Genomic DNA, 19297 nt, shown 5'->3' on the forward strand with positions numbered 1-19297 from the left:
TTTCCCTAAACTATTCCTATGAGCACACAAAAAATTTTTCAATGCAAAATGAAAGTTTTTCTTTTTGATTCCCTTAATGTTATGATGAACAAAAAAATAAACTAATGCACATACAATCAATCAATCTTTTTGCAAGAATGAGGACTTTACGACAGTTCCGTTTCGAAAGAAATGAAGACTTTTACGACACTTTCTTTTGAACAAAGATCAATCGACTATAATCTAACTTTGACAATGAATTGATAGTGATAAAGAAATCATTTAAGAAACACTAAACAATCAAAGACAAAGTAGGGCTGGCAAAGGAAACACAAATTGATTTCAGAGAGACAAGCATCATTGATCTTTCAGCAAGCAGAAACAGAAGGAAATTTGGCAAAAAATCAACTCAGAGGAGGGATTTTTGTCCTAAGAGGGATCAGCGTAGCCTTGAATGGGAGACAATGCACTTTAGAGCACTATCCTCAAGCCAAGGGTGCTCTGCAGCGCTCTGTCTCTAGACCAAGCCTATGCTAGTGCCAGAGAGGCCATCCTAGGGGCTTACAAGCACAAATTTCACCAAAAAACACTTCAAAAGGCTGAAGGAAACTCAATGGAAGCAAGTAGAGTCTACTAGAGGGTACTAGGATGAAGGTAAACTACCTAGAACGATGATCATTCCCTAGTATGGTTGCCAATTTGTTATGAGGAATTTGGTATCTACGGATAAATACTAATTCCCTAGGTAGGCAGCTATACCTAGGACAACATATTTAAAGCGCTTATCATTTTTATATAAAAAATAAATAAGACAAAGGGATCAGAAGACCTACTTGTTTTTTTGCTTTCCTTTTGTCTCCCTTGTTTGACTCCCGTCTCTCCTTTTTGAACTTAGCTCGCTCCAAAGTACCTGCAAGCATAAATAGAAGACAGAGAACCAATCAAAGCAAAAGATCTATCGAATACAAGTAAATGGAATCAGATACATTCACACATATAAACATCATATATCAAGATAAGCATATGGAAAAAGGGTGTAAACTGCTTTATTGAATAGAAGGAAGAATTACAACCATGAAGTCTGATCCATTGTCACTCTTCCAGCTTGGGTTCCAACCAACATCACATCAATAGCACAACACTCCGGTAGCATAACACTACTCACTTACAAACTCAATTCTCACTCCAACAATATCTCCTTACAAATTCTCAAAGTCCAGCCCCTGATCACTTAGATGAGTGCTCAATTTATAGGCCAAAGGAGGAAGTTTTGTCATAAATGAGGGTATTGAATGGCCTTCCATACTTAGAGTTAGTTTCCATGGAGGAAGGGATGAGAGGATAGGAGGTAAATTAACTCATTCCTCATCCATTTTCGAGCTCATAGGAGATGATAAGTCTGGGAATATTCTAGATGGCTCTAAAAGATGAGAATATTCCCAAAACCCTATGTGAATTTCGCTCAATCTCGCCCAACGCAGGTCAAAGTGGGCCTAGGTGCTCTGCAGAGCACCCTAACATGGGCCTACCTGCACTGAAGCACACTTACCCCTGTCCAAGGCTGCGTTGGTCCCTCAAGGAGGAAATTCTAGAGGGTTTCAGGCCAAAGAACTCTCAGGGAAGGAGGCATTCAAAGAGGTGACTTGTCTAGGGCATGTAGCAACTGAATTAGGGTTTGATGAGCCCTAATGGTACTAATATGAATGATGGGAGTGATGTGCCCAAATGGATCTGTAATAGTCCCGTGCTCTTTTCCCTAGAAGTATCTGTGCATTCGCTAAACTTATCCCTGAGAACAACGTAGAACTGCGCTATGTCTATCACTGTGTACCATGCAGGTGAATTAAAGAAAGTAAAAATAAAAAGTACATTCTAGAAACATAGTTGATCGAATATATCCCAACTGAAAGCTTCCACGTGATCCATATTCGAGCTATAACCCTTAGATGATGGATCTTAATCCCTTTCCTCAAGGAACCTAATCCCTCAATTAGAGGATCTCACCCTTCTCTTTTGGATCTGAAACTTCTTCCTCTTGGCCTATAAAATGACTAGAGGGCAGAGGGATTAAGGAGGTCAGAACTCAGAGAAGATAAAATTATGCTGCTAGTTTGAGATTGGAAATCTTATCATCTAAGGAGGATATTGGATGCATTTGGGAGGAACCTCACTACATCAAGGAAAAGGTTGTAAGGCTCTTCTTTATCTTTGATTAATACAAATGAATGCTTTTCCCCATTGAATTGTCTTATCAGAATGATGAATGGTCTATAATTATTTAGATGTTCATTAAATCAATTTCAATTCCTAATCTCCTTGATCATTAGGTTAAGTTTGTTTGAATTATTATGTCACATATGCTTTTGATCCTTCTTATGTTTATGGTTGTAGGTTTTATCAAGCATTGAGAGGCTGCATTGAGACACAACAAGGGATCTTCATCAAGCATTTCGTGAATGGGTAAGAGGCTCATTTACCATCTTTTATATCTATAATTCAAATGAGATAAACTTAGGGAAAGAGTCATTTCAATTGTTTGTTTGTTTCTAGTTTCCGTCTAGGATCTAGGGAGATCGCTCTTGTCAGCAAGAGGGATTTATTCACCTAACAAATTGGTGACTCCGCTGGGGAATGTTATTGTTCTCTTCCTTTTCCTTAGTTTTATTTTCTGATCCTTCTTGGTTAGCTTGACTCGAGTCTTCATAAAATAATGAATTTTCAGATATGTATGGTTGATTGTCTAATTTTTTTTTCTTGGGCTTATGATCCCTGCGCTGTTTTTGTTCACCCACAGAGCACATTTCTATGTTGTTGTTCCCTTAGCAACCAAGCGCATGTGCATTGTGTTACACTATTAACCTGTGCAATCCTTTGAAATTTTTGAAAATTTAGCTTTTCTCTCAACCATGATCTGAATTTTGATTTATGGAAGTGTCATTATGTTTGTTTAGACTATTTAACATCTCTTCTGAACTCATTTGAGTGCTTTGTTAATATTTTTTTAGAATTAGTCCCTTTTGCAAAAACTGATTAGGGTTTTGTCTGGTTGGTTTGCTCATTGATAAAAAAGAGATAGGTTATCCTTAAGGTTACTATCTCCCTATATTTTTCCATCAAACACACCACTTCTTAATCATGCTTATTTGTGATCAAATTCTTATTTAATTACAATTTAAGGGTTTCTTGAGATTTAATGTTTTTGTGAAGAATTGTTGTCATTTTTTGAATGATAGAATGAATTGTTTCTTTTCAAACTTGGAATTTTTCACAATTACACTCTTGATATCATCAGATCAAAGAATTCATAAGGAAAATTCATTTTTCTCCAACCCTTGATTGTTTTCTGTGTGTTTAAAATTTTTGAGTGATAAATGATAAAGAGTATTTTTTTTGGTTTGTTTGATCATTTGGAAAAATTGGATCTTAGCTTATTTCTGCATGTTCATTGCATTGGAAATGAAATTGGCTATCTTATAAAGGATTGGTGAAGTTTTGAGTTTTGTATTTCATTTTGAAAAATCAAAGAAACTCTTGCCTTCTCTTAATTAGAACTTCATTGAATTAAAAAATTTGCAAATTGCATGTTCGATTGCATTAGGATTTTGAGTCGTGTCATAATATCATAAGTTTCACTTTCATCACCTACTGAGTAAATAACAACTTAATAACACAACGTTAATTAAAATTAATCTAGAATTTTATATTTTTAGGGCTCTTACCACCCACAGTAGCTTAAGTGTAGGGATTTGGAATAGGAAAGTGAGTAAACTTTCCAAAGCTACAGATAAACAATAGAATCTTGTGGTAGGGAGAGAAAATCCAATTATTTCAGTTTTGCTCTGGGAAGCTCTTCTTGTACATGAGTTAAGCACGAGATCATGTTGGATCTGGTGAAGTGATCATACCCACTTCATTGGCTATGATAGAGTGATTTTCACATATTACAACGGTACCGAAAGGTACTTGGGGTCACTTGAAAGTAAACCTCCAATTGATCATGTGGAGGAGCCTTCAAGGGGATTGAGCTTGTTACTCTGCCCTTGCGTGTACGTCCGATCTACAACTATCCCCCTAAGTAAAATTGTTGTATTTGGTAAACTTAGTGACCATAATCCTAGGGCTCTACCTAAGGTGACGATAGAGGGAAGGTTCTACTGTACCTGGAACAAATGTTGACTAGACTCACTTGGACTTTTTGGAGGGTAATATTTGCTCGAGATGATATAAGTGAAGTTACTTTCCCCAGACTGTTTCATTAAGCAGGTTGTCAGGGTAACTGGTTCCAAATGCTCATATCTATAAATATTTTCACCTTGATCTCTACGATGTTGGATTTCATCACCAACTAGTAATTATTGATCTCTATGAGAAGTCAGTTTGTGTGGTTTGAACTCCTAGATTTTTAGCGTGTGTTACTTTGTTTGTTGTTTTTACTTTTTAGAGACTTTAGGTGTAATTTAAATATTGTGTAAATCATTAATTAAAGATTTCATCGTGGCTGAATTACCGAGACAATCACGTAGAATGCTAGGGCAACCCCCTGAGTATACACCGAGTCAGTTAGAAAAGATCAAAGCTAAAAAATAAAATCATTAGGATCCAGGACTACAACAGAACTTGAAACTTCTATTATTATAGAATCTAATGTAACAGGAATTGAAGTAAATCAAACAAAAACATCTACTATTCTAGGAATCGAAGTGACCAAATTTGAACTTGATCAACCTCAAAAATTAGAATCACACTCAGAAGGAATTGGTTTAATAATTAATAAATTTATTCAAACATAATCAAACACTGGAGAGGTTTCAGATTCACAATTAACTGAACTAGATATCAAAGAACCTGAGTCTAAAATTTCCAAGCATAGGTCACCTTCATTTGCTATAGCTCCTACTCCGAGTCCTCCACATTCACCGTGTGTAAAACTGCTTATCACTGATAGTCTTCCTGCTGGCCTTATTAGCATCGAAGAACTTGCTTCATATGAAGAGTAAGAATCACCTCATACACCAGTTTTTACTAGTGATCAATCAGACATTTCAAAACTTTTCTTTAGATCTCTTCACCCTGAATCTTGGTATTTCACGGCCTTAAACTTTTTAGATCAAGGTATTCCATGATACACTACTCCTTACTCTACTGTACCAGGCTTTGATTGGTCTAGAATGGCTTCTGGAAGTATGTGATCAGGTACATCTATGTTTTCTGCCTCTCTAGAGTCAACTTTATATGGAGGCCCATCGGTGCCTCCTATATATCAATCTCTTTCTGGGACATATTCAAGAGCTTCTCCCTCAATTCAATCTTTACCTATGTCAACTGGGTTAACTGATTCTACACTTCAGGGTTTGACATCTGATCAGTATATAAACATGATTTCTAGCAATGTAGGTAATCCTCAAACAAACCCAACAGGCAGTTATTACCCGCTTGAGGGGAAACCATCATATCCTCATCCAGGAGGACAACCTTTTATTGGAACTTATCTTGCAGGTGGAGGGAAACCTCCTACCAGAAATTATCCAATTTATGGTTAGGTCCCTCAAACCGGTTTAGTTCAAATTGTTGTATCTCAACCCATTGCTCGTACTCCATTCCCTTAGACGAATACTATCTATAATTTTTCATATAACCAATAGTTGTTGCCATTTTCTCCTCAAGTGCCCAACTATCAACCTGTTCAGCATGTCAGACAACCTATCCATGCGATTCCTATTCAAGGCATTCCTATTGAATTCCAACAACATTTTTAGGGTTATTCGTCGACACGTATTCAAAAACCATTGCAACAACCTGTCCTGAGTACTCCACAAGACTCGGTTGAGTATGCATGTGCCAATATATGTTCAAACTCCAATTACGAGTTCACCACGAACTCCCATCCGAAGAGTATCATAGGTAAATGTTCCCATTTCTTCTCAAGTAACAGTACAACAAATTACTCAGACTATTCCTCATGTATCTTCTTATCAACCTGCTGCTACAATTCAGTCTATACCCAAAATACCTATGGTGCAGTCTAGTATACCATATGTGCAAACGTCGTTAAAAGGGCAGGTTCTGCAAGGTCAACCTCAGAGTCAGTTTTTTCAAGGCCAACCTTTTCAAAATCAATTCTTTCAAGGTCAACTGTACCAAAATCAACCCTTTCAAGACTAATTTATCTAGGGTCAAATCAATCAGGGTCCTCCTTTCCAGAATCAACTGTACCCTGATCATACTTTTCAAGTACCTATTCAACCGCAATCTGGTATGGCTTATCCTAGATGTCTAGGAGGTATGCAAATTCCAACTGCTCAGGTTATTCTAGGATATCCTGGGTATCCTCCTCTTGGTACAGGACTCGTCCCTCAGGGTTATCAATAAGCCCAACATGATCCTAATCGTAAATTACCATTTATTGCAACTTTGGATTTACTAGACCTATCTCGGTTAACAAATGATCCTATTTATTATTTACTATATTAGCCAACAATCCATACGAAGTTTCCTAGTGATATTCCCAAATTTGAAGGTAAATCACGAGAAGGCCCATCAAATCATGTTATGACTTACATCTTTGGTGCGTGTCAAACTCATTAATTGATGATTCTATTAGATTACCACTTTTTCAATGTACCTTAGCTGGTTCGGCAACCAAATGGTATGTAGAATTTCGACGAGCTTCCTTTAGTACATTCAACGCCCTTACTACTACTTTTTGACACATTTTTAGTTACCCATTTGATACGATAATGGAACTGAACTTTTAACCTATTTAAAACAGTCAACACCCACCTATATCTTAGATCACATTCATGAATGGAGATGAAGACGTTGTTTGGTTAAAGTTTATATCCCAAACCAGATTTTGGATGAATGGTTCATAAAATATCTTGTGATGGTAATTACTGAAGATGTTGCTAAAGGGGGCGTTGTAATTGAGGAGCAAGTTATTGCTCATTCCCAATACTTGGATCTTGTTTATACTCAGTCTGACACTTTGTATGCGAAGATCCCAGATTTGCCTTGTCCTGGTTAAACCATCCCAACCCTTACAAGATCACATTCTGCTGATGGTATGATTGATTCTGTGAGCCAATAATCTAAGAATGAAAGGAAGAACTCTAAGAAAACTTAGATTTTGGCTTTATCTAATTCACCCGAAGAAGATCCTTCTCATGAAATTACTTTTGAAATAAACACCGTAGAATCATATACTGGAAAAAATAAGCAATCTGGAGGTAGGAAAAAGGGAAAAGGAAAAGCTAAATAAGACACTTCTCCTAGCGATAAATAAAACAAAATGAAATGAAGAAACCTCATTATCCTTGTTTAATTTGTGATGAAGATCATTACACTAAAGATTGCACTCATCGCGCTGAAGTTTCTAAATTCATTAAAGGTTCACCCACCCCAGCTATTTTGATGGACCCATTTCCTCCTCAAGATAGTAAAATGGCTTCTCATAACCAATATTTCTCCTCCACATCGGCATACATCATGATGATGGCTTCGCAAGTTATGGTAGCAATGAGATCTAAAGACTATGGATCAAAACGTCCTATTGAAGATGGAGATGATTCCAGTTCACCTAATCAAACTTCCACATCTACTCCTCCTACTTATGAACCATTACACATTGAAAAACCTAACCTTGATATGGTAATTCGACCGCCTCCTAAGGGTGTTCTTCGAAAGTCAGCCTTTAACCCTCATGCTAGGGTTGCTCAGAATTACAACATTGTTGAAGATTTGGCTATGTCACCTTCGATAATGTTGGCACTTGAAGTGTTGTAGACTTGTCCACAACAAAGGAAATTACTTTTATTAGCTATTGGAGCAATAGATCCTCAGGACTCTAATTTAATTGTTTTTTATCTCGAAAATCATGTACCCAACCCCCACATCAACTGGCCTTTCAGATACCAGTCCATGTCAAAACTAGACGAGTTTTCCGAACAGTGATTGAAGAAGGATCTCATGTGATATGATGGGAAGATCATCATCATCGCTCATCTTTCTTACTTTGTCTTGACAAAATTGAGAATAATTTCTTGTCTATGTTTTCATTAGAGATTATTATTGATCTGCAATGTCCCATAGCTATCCTTTATTTTGCTTCTGAGAAGAATTTAGGGAACATATGTGCAATAGTACCAATAGACATCTTGGTGAAATCAAGAATTACTGAAAATATTCATATAGGTGCTTCTTGTTCTTTAGAAGAGATTCAGACATATAAAGCCCTGTTTCAAGAATCCGCGACATTTTTGCCTGGTACTATGAAGAAATTCCAGGAATCAACCCTAGTATTGTAATACATGAAATCAAGACTTACTCAGATACCAAGCCTATCAAGCAAAGATTGCGTCTGGTGCATCCACGAAAAGTTGCCACTATAAAAACTGAGGTTGAGAAACTATTAAAGGCAGGATTCATTTACCCCATTCCTTTAACTGATTGGGTATCAAATATTGTACCTGTTAATAAAAAGCAAGGAACTAATCGAGTATGTGTCAATTATAGGGACATTAATAAAGCTTGTCCCAAAGACAACTATCCAACCCCATATATCGATCAAATTGTTGATGATTGTGCTGGAAACGATATTTTCTCTTTCATGGATGGATTTTCCGGTTACAATCAAATAAACATACTCCCTGCCAATCAGCATAAAACTACATTTATTTGTCCATGGGGAACCTTTTCCTATCACAAACTCCCATTTGGCTTGAAAAATGTTGGCGCAAATTTTCAAAGAGAAATGTCTTACGCATTTCATGATATCAAACATATTGTTCAGCCCTATTTAGATGACCTACCAACTCATTCAATGAAAAGGAAGGATCACCTGTTGCATTTGAAAACAACTTTCATTATATGCAGGCACTACAATATTCATTTGAATATGTACAAATGTGTTTTTTGCGTACAATCCAGTCGACTTCTAGGATTCATAGTCTCGAAAGAAGGCATTCATGTTGATCCCCTTAAGGTAGAGGCAATTTTGAATTTGCCTACTCCTTCTAGTCTTTGCCAACTCCAGAGTTTGTAAGGGAAAGCACACTTTTTGCGTAGATTCATCCATAACTATGCTGAACTGACCTAAGGTTTTACGCGACTATTGAAAAAGGGCATTCCATTTATTTGGGATGACCTTTCTCAAAAATATTTTGATGCATTAAAACACACGTTGACTAATGCATCGTTGTTGCATCCACCTGATTATCATCAGGATTATATTTCATACCTAGCTGCGTCTGATGCCACCATTGACATTGTGTTAGTTCAAGAAGATGACTCTGGTAGTGAACATGTGATTTATTATTTGAGTAGGAATCTCACTAAAACTGAGATCAAATATGCACATGTGGAGAAGCTAGCTTTGGTAGTTGTTCAACATTTCCATCACTATATAATTTTGCGAAAAACAACTATCATTTCGGAAATCAACCCTATGATGTATATTCTTACCAAGCAATTGCTAGGGGGAAAATATTCCATATGGATAGTGATTTTATAAGAATTTGATTTGGAGTTCGAAAGATCTAAATCAAAGAAATCTTTGGTTTTCGCTGAATTATTGTGTGACTTTCCCCACACTGACACAGAACCTGTGGCAAAAGATTCTCTTGCTGATGAATCTCTCTTTCTGATTAGTATGTCTGATCCATGGTATGGATATATCATTATATATCTTCAAACCCAGACTTTTAGGCTTGAATTATCTTGAACTCATCATCAAATTTGGTACCAATCGCAATAATAAAATATTGTTGGTGACACTCTTTACTGTTGCGGTGCTCATTCTATCTTTCAGTGTTGTTTAACTCACCAAGAGGATGAAAAAGAATTAAATGATTGTCATTCTAGAGCATGTGGCGATCATATCTTTAGGTATACTATTTCCAAAAAGATATTGCGCTTTTGGCCTTCCATGTTTAAAGATTGCACAATTGCAGTCATGAAATGCCATAATTTCCAGGTCTACGATCATAAAATGCGAATGCCTCTAGCTCCTCTTTAGCCTATTATAGATGTCGATCATTTTGAAAAATGGGGCATAGATTTCATCACCTATAACTGTCACTTGGACAGGGAGCATGGGTATATTATCCTTGCAGTTGATTACTTTACAAAATGGCCGGAAGCAATGCCTACATATAAAAACAACAACGAAACTGCAACAATTTTCATTTTCAATTGTGAGATTTCTCGGTTTGGTGTCCCACAAGCTATTGTTACGGACCATGGTAGCCATTTTTGTAAATTTATGATGCCTGAAATATCAGCACAACTCGACCTACGCCATGATATCTCTACTCCTTATTATCCACAAGAAAATGGTCAAGTTGAAGCCATCGATAAAGTTTTAACAAACATGATTAAAATAATAGTTGGTATTCATAAAGGAAACTAGCATATCATTCTTTTTCCAACACTATGGGCATATCGTACTATTGCAAAAACATCTATAGGTTTTATTCCTTTCCAACTTGTTTATGGCTTGGAGGTAGTATTGCTGATTGAATGTGAAATTCCATCTTTGAAACTAGCCATCAAATTGTTACCAACTACCTCTACAGAGGAAGAGCGTTTTTTACACTTAACACGTTTAGATGAAACTCATTGTGAGGCTGCATTGGCTAGCGAGGCTCATAAAAAATGAGTTAAAGCTCAATTTGATCAAAATGTGAATCCTCATTCATATGCAGAAGGTGACCTAGTCTTAGTTTATGATCAAGCTCATGACAAGTTAGGTGCAAGAAAATTCGAGCCCATGTGGCATGGCCCTTACATTATAAAACACGTATTAGCTAAAGGAGCCTATGAGATGGTGGATTATGATGGTATTCCTTTAGGAAAGCCCAAAAATGGTCTTTACCTAAAGAAATATTATGCATAAAATATTTCGTGGAGATTTGTACATTATTTGTAGTTTTTAGGTGTGTGCGATAGTTAATATTTTACAATTTCCTACTACTTCTCCTGCTTATCTTGTTTTGCACTTGATTTGCAGATGTCGACGTTCCCTCAAACTTACATTGGCTTTGCTGATGGCGCTAGTCATAGTACTCAGAATTTGTCTTTCGCAGCATGGGCTATTTATTCACCCAGTGATGAGTTAGTCTCTATTCATGGAATATGCCTCGGTCAAACAATGAATAATATAGCATAATATAGTGCAGTTATTGAACTATTATATGATGCCATCTCATTTGGTATTCGACATTTGATTGTTAGGTTAGATTCACAACTCATAGTATTACATTTAAATAGTGTCTATGCAGTAAGAAGTTCATCAATGTTAAGAATTTTTTTACAGGTCCGTCTTTTGGAAAGGCAGTTTGATTACATTGAATATCAACACATTCCAAGAAATTTAAAAAAATTAACTGATGCACTAGCTAATCATGTGTTAACTAGACATTTGCGACATTTATAAGTAAAAACAATATTCATCCACATATTGATCAAAGATAAACTAGAATCAAAGTAGTAGTCTTCATTAGCATAAAGTTTGTATAAAAGTGTGTCATACAAAAATATGTCATCCGAGGACATAAGGCCCTGTGGCCTTTATTATCCAAATATGCTGATACAAAAATCAAAATGTGACCCAAAAAACTAAATAGATAAGCATGATGATGCTCATGATAGCAAACTATGGCATGAGCAACCCGGCGCAGCAATTGCCTAAGTGGTCCTGGAACTCCAACCACATGTCGCTGGTACCGAAGAGGTATATCATCTGTCCTAGTCTCTGGGATGTCTAAAGTCAACCTCTCCAGGTTGTGTTCCATCTCTGTTAATGCCTCCACTACATCTAGGTTAGCTTCTGCAACTGCTATAGGCTGCTCACCTCGCCTGTCAAAGCGTCTCAGCCCTGCTGGTTGATTTAGGCCCACATCTGCATATGCATTTCAGATAATTAGCCTTTGAAGACAAAAAACACATTAAAATTTAAAAAATTAAAAAACATATCAAAATGAGAAATTCTTACCTAGGTCACCCCACTGCACCCCTGCTGGAAGTGGGATATCAAGGTCACCTCTGTAATCCATCCATCAAAATGACTTGTTGACTCAACTAGTCAAAAAAATCAGGAGTATATCTTACCACCGTTCCATCATCTCCATGATGTGCCATAAGCAAGACCCATCTCAGCATACATGGATCTTGAGGACCTCCCTCATCCACTAAAAGTTGTTGTGGCCGAAGGAGTAGAATCCTCTCTAGGGCAAAAGAAACTAGAATGGCACCATAACTGAATTTCTTCAGTTTGCCATTTTTACATCTGTTTACCTGTCCTTTCATGTTCATAACCACTGCCTTGCACCAGTTAAATACCATGGATTCCCAACATTCCATGACAATCTGCATCTCCGTCTGTGTGGCCAAATGAAGAGTTGCGCTGCCACACATCTTGCTCATAGTAAAATCTATGGCTCTCAAGGGCAGGATCCTAATGGTTTGAATGTCAATCCTACTATCCTTGAGTTGTGTGTTCCCACAAAAACATCGTAGATACCCATCAGCAGTTTCTCCTCCTGTTCTATGCCCAAATAAAGAAATATCGACTCCTCTATGAGAAAGCCCAATCAAGAAGTAGATGTTATCGACATCAATGGTAACACGATGATCCCTGATCACAAAGCATTGTTCCCAACATTCCAGGTCCTTACCAACCATGTCATCAGATCTAACTGAGCTTTTGTCCTAGGAATGAGCCAATATTTCAAAAGGCCACAGGTTCTCAAAGCCTTCAAGGTAGCTAGATCTGCTAAAGCTGCTAAATCATTGGCTTCATGTTCTCTCTCCCTCCATTCCATTTTGGGATAATCAATAGGCCTGGAATAACATTTAAAAGGATTTAGAATTAGTATTGAAGCCAATCGCACATTTTTTGGGGTTCATTTTATTTGTTTTTAAAACTCTTGGAGCCTGCGCTGCAGGTCTTTTACAAACAGGGTGCATCTGCATGGATTTCAAGGAATATTTTTGTGCAGTCCTCATTTTTCTATGTGTAAAAATATCGGCCAACGAAAACTCGATGGAGATGGTTTGCGTAGGGCTGAGGGCACAATTTTTGACAAAATCTCTCCCCAAAAAATAAATTGCAAGCCTAAAATGAAAATACTAATAGCTTAAAAGATAGACCATGAGGAGATCTCTTACCTGGAGGAATCAGTTCTCAATTTCGTCCACTGGTTGGCTCGGAATCAGTCCCAGAAGTTCGGTAGTAAAAAGCCCTTTTCTCTGCTCTCAAATGGTAAAAATGCAAATGGTAAAAAATAAATTTTTCAACTTTTATAAATCCTTGAGTGATTAAAATATTATATTTTATGATTAAGACCTTTAAAAGTGAAACTTTTATGTTTTTACCCTAATACTGAGTAGTTTTGATGATTTATTGAGTTTAAATGTGCAGAATAGGTTACAACATAAAAACGAATCATTTTGACTATTAGCAAACTTTTATCACTTTTCATGCTCCTACAAATTACGAAAAGAGAAACCCTAGAGCCCTCTTTTAAGCCCTTTTTAGACTCATGAAATATGACAGATCACTGAGTGATTGATTTTTTGAACTCGTAAAAGTAAATGAACAACTAGCCACTTAGTATAAGTTTACCCCTTTTACAGACTGAGCTAGGACTATTTACGAAAAAGGTATACACATTGATCAAACATGCTCAATAGAGTTCTCTCTTGTATTATTTTATCATTTTTCGGACCTGAGAGACTAAATGTATGAAAAAGAACATGATGGAGTTTACTTATGTTTTTCTTCTGATTCCATAAAAGTGAAAAACACCGAGTTTTACTTTCTCCGGGCTCATCAAAATTTTATGGTAAAAGAACTGAATGAGTTTCCTTTTTGTGTCTTTTTTCTAACTCTTAAAAGAAAACGACATTGAGTTACCCCTTTACTGGACTTGTAAAAATTAAAGAGTATAGGACTCATTAAGCATAACAGACAAAACCATCCATTCTTAGGGTTTGTTAAAAATACTTCAATGGACTCATCCGAAGGATGAGCTTACAATACACGCATATGTTATCCTCCTCAAGCTTGTAAAAAATAAAGAGGTACTTGCCAGAAATGGTGGGGGAAAATTGGGAAAAGGTGTTCATTTTAGATTTATCATAACGACAGTATGTCACTCTTGAACACGACACTCCGTCACACCAATGTTCAGGTTGGGAAATCCATTTGTCTTATATATAATCGAACCCCATTAAAATTCTTCAACTGGTTTTGAGTATTATTGTTGAGTCAAATGCTGCCAAGTCAATTGTCGTGTCGTTATGTGTTCAAGTGTATTTCAACCTCAGTTCATGTTCCTTTGCAAGTTTTAGCCTTCAATCGTGTCAGCCATCCCTGAGTCAGTCCTTGCAAACTATTTTAAAAAAAATGACACTATGTTTCATGTTGTAGGCTTTCCTGTGACGAGCCACTTCAAATCGACTTGAACTCATTATCTAGGAAGTTGATCTAGAAACCTTCAGTACCTTGAAGCCTACATGCCTTAATGACAAGTTTCTCCCCTTCGAAGACAAGTTCTCATCATTGGCCTTCGATCGAATGATTCTATGAGTGTTCGACTTCATATCACCCATTCTCACCCATTCACACTTTATAGATTGTAGTGGAAGTACATTAAGAGCCATTTTTGTTATTAATGGTTTCTCTCACGCTTGTTAACAGTTCACATCATTGACCGATAATCAAGTGGTTTCTACCATGATCGACTTCAAGACATTCACTCACATGGTTGGATTCGTACTATCGATCGAGAAGATGAAGATGAAGATCTAGTTTCATCAATCCAGGTTGTGAGGAGTTTTATATTCATGATTACATTTAGAAAATCATAAATGAATGGATGCGTCCATACTGTGTCTACTGTCGATGTGATTCTGAAGCTTTTCTGTACTTATTCATTCAGTTAGCTTTACTCTGAGTATGGGAATGCCTACCTTAGTGATGATTATATATATACATTTTCATTGTAATCGTTGAATGTTTATTGCAGGTTTCCAACCATTATCTTTGATCTTATCTTTAACATGATAAAGTGCTTCAATATTTTAAAACTTATTATACACACTTCACACTTTAGGGGGAAATCTGTTACACATCATTTTTTCACTATGACACTTGATCGATATAAACAAATTTCTCGCCATCTATGAACATGTTTCATTGAACTCCCTTAGAGGTCAAACAACCAAAAAAACCTTGAAGAAGATGAGAAATTTGGGAAAAATAGCTTGTATACTTTGTTAAGTAGGTTCTGTGCTCTTTTCCCTAGAAGTATATGTGCATTCACTGAACTTATCCTTGAGAACAACGCTGAACTGCGCTCTGTCTACCACTATGTATTGCGCAGGTGAATCAAAGAAAGCAAAAATAAAAGTACATTCTAGAAACATAGTTGGTCGAATATATCCCAATTAAAAGCTTCCAGGTGATGCTTATTCGAGCGATAACCCTCAAATGATGGATCTTAATCCCTTTCCTCAAGGAACCCTAATCCCTTAATTAGAGGATCTCACCCTCCTCTTTTGGATCTGAAACTTCTTCCTCTTGGCCTATAAAATGACTAGAGGGCAAAGGGATTGAGAAGGTTAGAACTCAGAGAAGATAAAATTATGCTACTAGTTTGTGATTGGAAAGATTATCATGTAAGGAGGAGATTGGATGCATTTGAGAGGAACCTCACGACATCAAGGCAAAGGTTGTAAGGCTCTTCTTTATCTTTGATTAATACAAATGAATGCTTTTCCCCATTGAATTGTCTTATCAGAATGATGAATGGTCTATAATTCTTTAGATGTTCATTAAAGAAATTTCAATTCCTAATGTCCTTGATCATTAGGTTAAATTTGTTTGAACTATTATGTCACATATGATTTTGATCCTTCTTATGTTTATGGTTGTAGGTTTTATCAAGCATTGAGAGGCTGCATCGAGACACAACAAGGGATCTTCATCAAGCATTTTTCGAATGAGTAAGAGTTTTGTTTACCATCTTTTATATCTATAATTCAAATGAGATAAACTTAGGGAAAGAGTCATTTCAATTGTCAGTTTTTTTCTAGTTTCCGTCTAGGATCTAGGGAGATCGCTCTTGTCAGCAAGAGAGATTTATCTGCCTAACACATGTGTCGGGTATTTCTGCTCGTGCTCGTTTAGTTTCCTTGACTCATATCATACCACCTATCCATCCTGCATAAGGACTCCACCGATTCCTATCTTTCTAGCATCTGTGTGCACTATAAACTCTTTATCCAGATAAGCAATCTATAACACTGGTGCATGTGTCAACAACTGCTTAAGCTGCTAAAAAATAGCATCACACTCCTTTGTCCATTCGAACTTCTTACCTTTCCTATGCAATGATGTGATAGGATAAGAAAATTGTGATAATTTCCTGATGAACCTCCTATAATAACTTTCCAACCCCATGAAATATCACACCTAATCCACATTCTTAGGAGCTACCCACTCCATGATGGCCCTTATCTTTTTTGGATCTACTACAATCTCCTCCTTGGAGACAACATGTCCCAAGTAGTGTACCTTAGTTTGAAAGAAAGTTCACTTGCTGAGCTTAGTATACAACTGATGCTCTCTCAATAATCTCAACACTACTGCTAAATGCTTGGCATGCTCTTCCTAATTTTTAGATATACCAATATGTCATCAATGAACACAATAAAAAACTTATCCAAATATGGCCGCAACACACTATTCATCAAACACATAAATGTAGCTGGAGCATTAGTCAAACTGAATGGAACTACAACAAACTCAAAATGCCCATACATGGTCCGGAAAGTTGTCTTGTAAATGTCCTCCTCTTTGATGGATACCTAATGATATCTTGACCTCAAGTCGATCTTAGAGAACACTACTGATACATTTAGCTGATCAAACAAATCATCAATCCTCGGTAATGGATACCTGTTCTTAATAGTCACTTTGTTCAACTGCTTGTAGTCAATGCATAATCTGAGAGTTCCATCCTTCTTCTTCACGAATAATATCGGTGCGCCCCAAGATGATACACTTGGCCTAATGTATCCCTTGTCCAACATTTCTTTCAACTGTAGCTTCAACTCTATCAACTCTGGAGTGATCATCCTATAAGGTGCTTTTGATGTTGGAGCTGTCCATGGCACTAACTTAATAGAAAAGTCTACCTCCCTGTGAGGTGGAAACTATGAAATGTCCTCAGGAAATACATCCTGAAACTGTTGTAGAACTGGGTACCTACTCAAAACATCTGCATCCTCCACTTCTTTACCTTTGTCACTAGAAATGTGCACTACAAATAACACACACCCTTTCTCCTAACTGATGTGGCTTTCTTCTTTCCCTGTAAAACTCTTGGTTCCCCATTGTTGTCCACAAACTCAATGGATTTGTCATAACAATCTACCTTGGTTCTATGAAGATACAACCAATCCATGCCAAAAAACATACTATATGATCCCAACGGTAATACATTCAGATGTGCTATGGTAGGCATACCATTTAAATCAAATGCACAAGCTCTTACCCAATTATGAACTCACTTCTTTGTACCTGTAGACAACTTAACTAACAATGATTCTGCATGCAATTCCTTACTCAAACCACACTTATCCACCAAGTAAAGACTAACATAACTATAATTAGATCCAGGGTTGATCAAAATAGAAATAAATTGATCACAAAGCTTACCGTCCATCTCAATGATAGATGCCTTCTGGTTTACCTGTTTATTATCCAATGTTGCATAAATATGAGGGACGCTTTGAACAACATCCCCAACAGTCTGTGCCTCTTGCGCACTATATATTTGAGGCATAATACCCTGTTTCTATGGAAAATCTCTCTTAAGGTACTCCTTACTACATGTCCAACACTCCAACCAACCAATACCCTTACCTCTATGTTGATTCTGTGACCCATGTCCCTGTCTAACTGCATTTAACCTCTTTTGTGGTACCACATTTTCTTTCTCATCTGCATTATGAGGCCTTGTTCTTTTCGACTTCCATTTACCTTTACCTTTGTCTTTCCCTTTCCATCCTTGCTAAGATTCGTTCTTATGCTTTGACTGTTCATAACAATGCTTCAATTTCCCAATAAATTCCTCAAGTGACCAAGGCTCATCGTACTCAATCCAATATTTAAACGCTAACGGAAATCCACTGACAAATCACTAAACTTTAGCCTTCTCATATTTAATATATGGTACATACCTCAATAGCTCTAGAAACTTAGTCGTGTACTCTTCATCTGTCATTTATCCCATATTTAGCTCATAGAATTCTTTGGCCTTACTATCGTAGTACCTTTCTGACAAGTATTTATTCTTGAAAAGCCTCTTGAACTCATGGCAACTCAAGTCATCCATCATGATGTCTCTGACCCGCTTCACATCTTCCCATAAAATGTTTGCTTTACCTTTCTAGCTGAAGATTGCTACTCTAGCCTTCATGTTATTTGTGTAGTTATGAAACTCAAAGAATTTGTTCATCCCCAGTATCCAAGACTCTGCATCTTTTGGCTTCTTCACATCTCTATCAAAAGTAGGTGGTTTCACTTTCTTAAACCCATCTAGAAATTATCACCTATCACTCCTCCTCTAAGAATGATAACGATGACGATCTTGATGTCTATCCAAACAAGAACTAGAATAGTACCTGTATCCATCACCTCTCCTATCTGGAGTATCCAACACCCTGCCATCTATAATAGTGTCATCTCTATTTGAAATGTGACCACCATGAGACCTGCTGCCATATGCCCCATTAGTTTTATCCTCATGTCCATGGCTGATCCAAAGTGGCCCTTGTCATTACAATGCTGACAAAATCTGAAGAAGTATAACATTAACCTCTATTTGTTTCTCTTGTGCTTGTATGATTATGTCATTGTCTGTCTTACAACTCCTTATTTGTTCCTTCATGCTTCTCAATGTTTCTTCCAAATTAGAAGAGTGCCACCACTGCACTGCTCATCTAATTCATAGGGAGAGTATTTGTAGTCTACCATCTTGCTAGCCATTTGATCTCTTTCCTGTAAGGCACACTATGTTAGCTAAACCAAATCACAAAAAATCTACTTACCTTAGTATATTTCGGGGAGGATACCTTGTCTGCAAGATCAAAAAATCAGTGTGATACATGTATAACATAATTATAACAGCATATAGAAACATAATACATAAAAATATAACCATGCAACCATCATTATAGATAGAGTACATTCATCAATGCATGACCATACCAATTACACATACCATGAACTTATGCATGAAAACAACCATTA

This window comes from Pinus tabuliformis, chromosome 8 (genome assembly GCF_031772625.1).
Source record: "Pinus tabuliformis cultivar Carrire ecotype Pingquan chromosome 8, CPIR1, whole genome shotgun sequence".
Taxonomy (NCBI): Eukaryota; Viridiplantae; Streptophyta; class Pinopsida; order Pinales; family Pinaceae; genus Pinus; species Pinus tabuliformis.